Below are 7178 nucleotides of genomic sequence, written 5' to 3' on the forward strand. Positions count from 1 at the left end.
TGGGATCCTGGAACAGAAAAAGAACATTATTTAAAAACCAGCAAAATCTGAATAAAGTATGTAGCATAGTTTTTAAAAAATGAATAAGAGGAAATAGAAAAAAAATTAATCAATCCAGGAAGCACAGAGCCAACTCACAGGATTTCCAGAAAGAAAGCAATAGGCAAACAATGAAAAAATTATCAAAGAGATAGCACAATAAAATTACTAGAACAAAAGAATATGATTTTCTAGATTGAAATGGTCCATTGGATTTGTATCATAATGAATTAAAAGAAGACTGCCACAAACCTAAATGTACATTGATGGATGAATGGATAAGAAAATGTGCTGTATATATACAATGAAATACTACTCAGCCATAAAAAAGAATAAAACTCTGTCATTTGTGAAAATATAGATGGGCCTTGAAGGTATTGTGCTAAGTGAAATAAGTCAGATGAAGAAAGATAAATACCATATTATATCACTCAACTGTGAAATCTAGAAAAACAAAATAAATGAACAAACAAAACAAAAACAAGCTCATAGATATGGAGATCAAATTAGTGGTTACCAGAGGGGAAGGCGGTTTGGGGATGGGTTAAATGGTGAAGGAAGTCAACTGTGTGGTGACGGATGATAAGAAGTCTTGTGATGGTGATCACTTTGTAGTGTACACAGAGGTTGAATTATGCTGTATATTTGAAACATATATATACATATATACATATAAAATAAAATGAATTTAACAATTCTTTCAATAACAACAGCAACAACAAAAAGACCTCCACAAAGACTATTATGAAATTTCAGACCTAAAATAAGTGTAAAATCCAAAAGCAACAGCAGATCCCATTTAAAGGATCGAGAGTCCAAGTGGCACTGGCCTTCCCAAGAGCAATGCTGAAACCAGAAGACAAAGGAGCATGTATTCAAAATCTGAGGAAAAATTATATTTAGCCCAGAATTCTGCACCCGGACAGCTATCAACTGAGCATGACATTTTTAGACATCTGATATCTCAAAGTACTTACCTCCCTTGCACATATCTGAGGTAGTTGTTGGAGGATGTACGCCACCAAAAAAATGGGAATGTACCAAGAAAAGGGAAGAAACTGGATCCAGGAAAATGAGATCCAGTTCAAGAGAGCAGCCCAGGGAAGCCCCAGAAGAGCAATAGCTCGGATGGCTTAGAGAACAAGCCCAGAGGACATAGAACTGGAAGGATGTCTTCAGGAAACAAATTGTTTATTTGAGTCCTTTATTTTTTTCTTGTTTAGTCTACCTGATGCTTTTGCTGGCTATAGCTCAAACTCATGAAACATTTAAAAAAGGCCATATCCTAGTATCTTTTCGAATTATGGTTTTCTCCAGATATAGGCCCAGGATTGGGGTTGTGATGACAGGCTATGCTCAGATATTAATAGTCAGAGAGGCTTTATCTATCTGTTGGAGGACTTGAGAAGAATGAGAGCAATCTGTAAAACTAAGCAAGCAAAGTAGGCATTATCAACTGTAGGAAAAACAAAACGTTGTAGAAAAAAGGAATGAAATCAGAATACCATCCTTGGTTCAGCAGCGAGTAATGCTGATTTGATCATAAAATGCAAACACTTCTTATTAATTTAATAAATTGTGAGGTTAGAGGGCAAGGAAGGAGTATTTTTTGGTAAAAATACCAAATCCCCATCTATCATTAAAAGAAGACAGTAGATGACATCAAAAGATTAAATCAAGAAAGAGCTGAGTAAGTAGGTTTCTTAGACATAAAAATAGATAGATAGATAGATAGATAGATAGATAGATAGATAAAATAGATAAAAATTTGAAACTGGGGGATAGGATTCAGGGGTGAAGGATGAAGCAAAAGACTGCTGCTTTTTTCTCATGCACCAGAGGAATTATTTGTTTTTTTAAACTATCTGATTTTATAACTTACTACACAGTTACATAAATCAAGACAGTGAGATTCTGGCATAAGGACTGACAAATAAATTAATGGAATAGAATTGGGAGCTCAGAAATAAATCCTTACATTTATAGTCAGCTGGCTTTCCAAAACAGTGCTGGGAAAATTCAATGGGAAAATGATAGTCTTTTCAATAAATTGTGCTCAGACAACTGAATATCCACATATAAAACAATGAAGTGGGACCCCTACCTCACACCACATACAGAAATTAACTCAAAATAGATCAAAGATCTAAATATAAGAGCTAAACCTAAAAACTATTAGAAGAAAACATAGGTATAAATCTTCATGACCATGGCGTAGACAATGGTTTCTTAGCTATGATGACAAAGCGCAAGCAACAAATTAAAAATAGATACATGGATTTCAAAATTACAAGCATTTGTGCTCCAAAGGATACCATCAAGAGAGTGAAAAGACAACCCACAGAATGGGATAAAATATTTGCAAATCATATATTTGATAAGGAATTTGTATGTAGACTGTGCTCCATTCTAGTGTATGACCTTAGGAAGCTCACTTTCCTTTGTTGGACCTCCGTTTCCTCTTCTGTGAGATAAGACAGTTGGACTAACTGATAACAGAAAGTAGCACTTGGATAGGACTTTATGATTTATAAAGTGTATTCTTATTTCGTTTATTATTATCTCATTTAATCTTCCTCACAGCCCTGTTACTAAAGTATTGCTATTTTTTCCACTTTACAAATAAGGACGTTTTCATTGCCACATTGCTCATATGTAGAGGAGTTCTGCCACCTGCTTTGCTCTATAATACTGCTGCCCTGTCCCCAGATCCCTGATACCCCGTGATTCCATGGTAGAACTAGGGTGAGCACCAGGCCACCGGCACATTGTCATGTCACTATATTGCACTACACCTGTACACACAGAGCTTCTTGCTTTCCTATGAAGATTTGCTCAACAACCAGTTGCGGCGTCCACCCTGTCCGGCTGCCCCTCAGCACACCCAGGACCCTGCAATTCTCCCTTTATGAATAGCTGTCAGTTACTGGCCTGGGCTAAGAGTCTGAGTAACCAAAACAAGCAAGATTCGGCCCAACAACCTCAGTTTCCTCCCCTGTGACTTCAGGAGACTGTATGCTGACTCAGGTTGGAGGACAAATGCAAACAGACCTTGATCAGGCCTGTTGTCTCTGCTTACACTGTACTCTTCACCCTCCAGAAGAAGAAGAACAAAGAGGAAAAAGGGGGTAGGGGAGGAGGAGCAGGTGGGGGAGGAGGACAAGGAGGAAAACAAGGAGAAGGAGGCAGAGGAAGGTGCATATTTTATTTCCAATAACTTCCTGAATACAGGCAATCAAGCCTCAAGTCACATTTGTATTTCTGAGGTGCGCTGGAGCACTGGCTGTATGTCTCATCTTTGACTTAGGCTCTTCACACAGGCCCAGCCCCTGGTACTCACTGAAGGTGGCCCCAAAATAAGCCAGTGGCAGGACGGAACCACAGAAAGCCAGATCTGATCTACAGGGGGTGATGCTAAAGCCCAGAGGTGTGAAATGACCTGCCCCAGGACACACAGCTGGTCAGTGGCAGAGCTAGACTAGGATTAGGTCTGTTTACTCTTGATTTGGTCCTCCTTCTATCAGCTTATGACCTCAGCATTCCTCCCTCACAGCAAGGGGGGAGAGTGCTGTGTGCCAAAGCCACCTTGTTCCAATCCTCCCTTGCTCCAGAGAAAGTTTTTCTGCCTTAGACAGGATTGTAGGGCTGCACTCAGCAGGACTAAGCTGTGTGACACAGCAACCTTGGTGCATCACCCGTGAAGCTCAGTCTACAGGTAGAGGACAAACAGGTATTAGAGATGACAAAGATAGACTCAGCCGCATCACATCCAGGGCCACCCAGGAATGCTGTGTGGAAGGATTACATTGCCCTTTCTTCATGTCAACCTCAGAGGACAGACTTACACAAGCATTACAGAGCTGCCTCCAGGTATAGGGTCAAATATTCTTAGAAAACTTATTTTATTTCAGTTTGGGCTATATCTTGGAGTACTAATACTCCATAAGTAAGACAACACAGTGGGAGATAATATTCCCTAATATCGACTCTTGCCTTAGCTCTGTAGTGCTTTTGGAGTAGCCCTTTGTGGAAGTGTTCTGAGATTCAGTGCTGACACCAAGACGGGGCCTTTCTTAAAGGTTTTAGCTACTTTCCCCACATCCCCTTGGGTTTAGGTCCCTCCTTATAAGAATTGTCCTGTCTCTCTCCACACCACTCTCCCTGCCAGCCATTTATCATCTCATGTGTTCCCTCTGCATTTTCTCCAACTCCACAGTTACTGCTTTAATCTGTGGTACTCTGCCTTCCACCCCAGGTTTTGTACTTTGGAAATAAAATGTCTTCTGGTTTGTTTCCAGCACTCTGAGAATTCCCAGTATTTTTCTGGCCTATTGAGCACAATAGTTCATGAGTTCCACTGTCTCCTTTGTTGCATCTCATTGGTAGTTAGGGGCCTCTCACCCTACAAATGTTTATAGTCTCTGCAGCTCCTCCCTTTCATAAGGGGAAAATACACATTTTCAGCCATTCCACAGTAGAGGCCATCTGATACTTTCTGCCACTTTTTCAAAAAAATCCCAAAAACAAAACACAAAAATCCCCAAAAAACAAACAAAAACAGAAACAAAGAAAACACTTGTGGCTCATTTTTGCTGGGCTGGTATTTTCATTTTTAGAAGACCTTAGGGTCACCTGTGAATGTGTGAAGTTTACCATGAATTCTTTATCTTTTGTAAAACCATTAATAAAGACTAATTCATTTTCTATTTTTGTGATATTCTTTTTTTAATAATCTTCTATATATAGGCTACGTTTAGGACCTATTTCTGACCTATCATAAAAAAATGGGTCCTGACTTACTTTGTAGTGTTTGGTGTTGACTCTTTTTTTTTTTTTTTTTTTTTAAATGAATAGCCCAGTTTGCTTTTTTTTTTTTTTTAAAGAAATTCACGTTCTTTTATTTATTTATTTATGACTGTGTTGAGTCTTCGTTTCTGTGCGAGGGCTTTCTCTAGTTGCGGCAAGCGGGGGCCACTCTTCATCGCGGTGCGTGGGCCTCTCACCATCGCGGCCTCTCTTGTTGCGGAGCACAGGCTCCAGACGCGCAGGCTCAGTAGTTGTGGCTCACGGGCCCAGTTGCTCCGTGGCATGTGGGATCTTCCCAGACCAGGGCTCGAACCCGTGTCCCCTGAATTGGCAGGCAGATTCTCAACCACTGCGCCACCAGGGAAGCCCGGTGTTGACTCTTATCAACAGTATTTTGAAAGGCTGAATAAATTATATCCATTGTTTCTCCTTAAACATATGTTTTAAATTGCTCAATGTTTACTAACAAGTTAAAGATGTATTACTCCTTTAAAAATTCTTCCTACTTTTTTTTTTTTTCTTTTAACAGCCGATTATTTATTTATTTTTAGCTGTGTTGGGTCTTCGTTTCGTGTGAGGGCTTTCTCTAGTTGCGGCAAGCGGGGGCCACTCTTCATCGCGGTGCGCGGGCCTCTCACTATCGCGGCCCCTCCCGTTGCGGAGCACAGGCTCCAGACGCGCAGGCTCAGTAGTTGTGGCTCACGGGCCCAGCTGCTCCGCGGCATGTGGGATCCTCCCAGACCAGGGCCCGAACCCGTGTCCTCTGCATTAGCAGGCAGATTCTCAGCCACTGCGCCACCAGGGAAGCCCCCCTACTTTTTTTTAATGTGTGAACAATTTCTGTAACAAGCCCATCCTTTAATTATAAATTGTCCTCCATGTGGATGTGAGAATCAGAAAAGCACTGTTGTTGGTGCCCCTGACCCCTCCACACCCTACTGTATCCCACTCCTACCTTGTACAGGAGTCACAGTGGACATGCATTCAATGTAAAATTTGTAGTCACAGCTTACACATTTTGACAAATTATTTCCCAATTTTATCTTTGAGCTCCTTCGAAATCTGAGACAATACCATCCTGACTAAATGACATAAATACATCGAGTTTTGCAAATCAGGTAAGTCTAGTTAATGCCAACCCCCTAAAAACACACCCATAAATCAGATACCCATTGTCCAAGTGGTAAGAATTCATTGAGGCTAAGCTTGAATGTGTTCTGATGATTCAGGACTTGCACTGAACCCACCAAACTCTTGCAGAGGAGTGCACTAATCAGAGCCAGGGGCCATTCCAGAGTAAAGTCTGAACACCCCGATCTAATATCCAGGAACCCGAAGTCTGTGCCTGAGGGTCTTTCCATTCCTGCCTCTGCCTCCATCTCCACCATTATTCCCCACCCAGACCATGAGCAACCTTGCCTCTTTACACTTGAACACAAGAGTATATACAAACTTGCAGTATTGATCGTTTTTATTCAGTGTATATCCAGTTTGCCCAGATAGATGGAAAACTACTTAAGGGCAGGTGCCATGTCTCCCATATCTTGGAAAACCCATCTCTTAGTAATTATTTCAAAAAGGTAGAAAAATGTCAAAATATTTATAGTACCTACTGTATTTGCCCACACAATCTCTTTTGCTGTAAAAGAGCATCTAGTTTGCCATGTCTGAATCAGGGAACAACTTATTCATTAGCAAATGTGGACAATGGCTCATTAGAATCTTTGGGTTAGGAAACCCAAGTTGGAAGGGATTCCAGGACAGTTGCTTTACCCTTGTTCCCATGAAATCTTAGAGTTCATAGACTGTGTTTTCTGTCCTCCTACATTTATTTCCAAGAATCTAAGAAATTTAAGGAAAGGTAGACAAAACCCACAGGGGAAATCATGAGAAAGTCAGTAACTCAAGTATAAGAGAAGCAGGCTCTTTTCCTTTCCATTTAGTAATGAGGAAAACAGGAGACCTCCTTTCACTGAGGGCAGACTCACTTCGGCAGCTGTAGGTTTGGCCACAGAGAAAACACTCAGCTTATAAAAAACAGGCAAAAATTTCCCAAACTGGCAATGTGGCAGCAATACAAGGTTGAGGACGCTTTCTCGACTCATCTGGGAAAAGTCAGGGAGGACCATGTCGAGGAACAGAGGACAAAATTCTTATAGTCTGTTGGGAAGGTGCCAAAGAAAATCAGATAACAGATGAAATGAGTTTTGTCAGCCACCCCACTGGTTTCAGGGAACACTGCTCACTGCCGCCTCCGTGAAATGAGTCACCCCTCGCAGAACCCACACCGCCTTACAGAAACCGAGGAGGAAGCATCACTCTGTCCTCCCACC

The sequence above is a fragment of the Balaenoptera acutorostrata genome, chromosome 6 (assembly GCF_949987535.1).
Source record: "Balaenoptera acutorostrata chromosome 6, mBalAcu1.1, whole genome shotgun sequence".
Classification (NCBI taxonomy): Eukaryota; Metazoa; Chordata; class Mammalia; order Artiodactyla; family Balaenopteridae; genus Balaenoptera; species Balaenoptera acutorostrata.